This window comes from Mastomys coucha, unplaced genomic scaffold (genome assembly GCF_008632895.1).
Source record: "Mastomys coucha isolate ucsf_1 unplaced genomic scaffold, UCSF_Mcou_1 pScaffold16, whole genome shotgun sequence".
NCBI classification, from domain to species: domain Eukaryota; kingdom Metazoa; phylum Chordata; class Mammalia; order Rodentia; family Muridae; genus Mastomys; species Mastomys coucha.
The window spans coordinates 43,085,763-43,086,979 of record NW_022196898.1 but is presented as its reverse complement, the minus strand read 5'-3'; the positions used below and the strand labels follow the sequence as shown (position 1 = coordinate 43,086,979).

At 38.0% G+C, this 1,217-nt stretch overlaps 1 protein-coding gene across 3 annotated transcripts in view; it reads left to right on the top strand.

Moving 5' to 3' along the window:
- Positions 1–1,217, top strand: part of Setdb1 (SET domain bifurcated histone lysine methyltransferase 1) — a 28,475-nt gene that overhangs the window by 1,825 nt on the left and 25,433 nt on the right. The window lies entirely within an intron of this gene.

Sequence of the window (1,217 nt, the reverse complement as noted above, 5' to 3'; positions counted from 1 at the left end):
TTCTTTAGGTTTTTTTCCAGACAGGGTTTCTCTGTGTAGTCTTGGCTGTCCTGGAACTCACTCTGTAGACCAGGCTAGCATCTGCCTCCCAAGTGGGGATTAAAGGCTTGCGCCACCACCGCCTGGCTATGCTGTCTTTTTATATTCCAAGCGCTGGGATTATAATAATTGTGGGCTACCGTGCGCGGTTTGTTTTGTGTTTGGGATAGCAATTAGGGCTAGGCAATCTTCAGCCTGTTCAGCTATATCCTCAGCCTCTTAACTTGTTTTTGTTTGTGTTTTTTAAAGATTTATTTATTTTATGCATATGAGTACACACGGTAGCTGTACAGATAGTTGTGAGCCTTCATCTGGTTGTTGGCAATTGAATGTAGGACCTCTGCCTGCTCAGATCAATCATATTTCATTACGGGTGGTTGTGAGCCACTATGTGATTGCTGGGATTTGAACTTAGGACCTTCAGAAGAGCAGTCAGTGCTCTTACCCACTGAGCCATCTCACTAGCCCGACTCTTAACTTGTTATCTTTAACTGTGAAATTAAGATTAAATTAAATTCTAATTTTAATTAGAAATTAAAATTCCTAATTCCCCCAGAGTTTGTGTTTCAGATTGCCAGTACAATGTAAGATTTTGGATTGTTGATAGACTAGTTGAAAACTGATGGCAGCTATATATTTAATTTTTATTTATTTATTTTTTTATTCATTCATTCATTTTTGATACAGAGTCTCTTTATGTAGCATTGGCTGCCCTGGAACTCACTATGTAGACAATATTGCACTAGAATCACAGAGAGCCATCTGCCTTTGTCTCTCCAGTGGTGAGATTAAAGAGATGCTTCACAACACCCAACAAAAGAAGTTGCTATTTAAAGCTTTCTTCTTAGTTCCCAATGCCACATAGATAATAAATGTCAGATTTTATGACTTTTGTAACAGCAGGTAGAAAATTGAACTCTGGCAAATTGTTTCATGGAATAATTAAATGTAAACACATTATTCTGTGGGAAATAGAATTCCTACATTCTAAACAGGTACTTTGGAACATGTAGAGCAAACAGTCTATATTTAAATATATATAATTTCCTGTGTTTTGTGTTTGTTTTGTTTCTTTTGGTTTTTTTAGAGACAGGGTTTCTCTGTATAACTCTGGCTGTCCTGGAACTCACTCTGTAGACCAGGCTGGTCTCGAATTCAGAAATCCGCCTGCCTCTGCC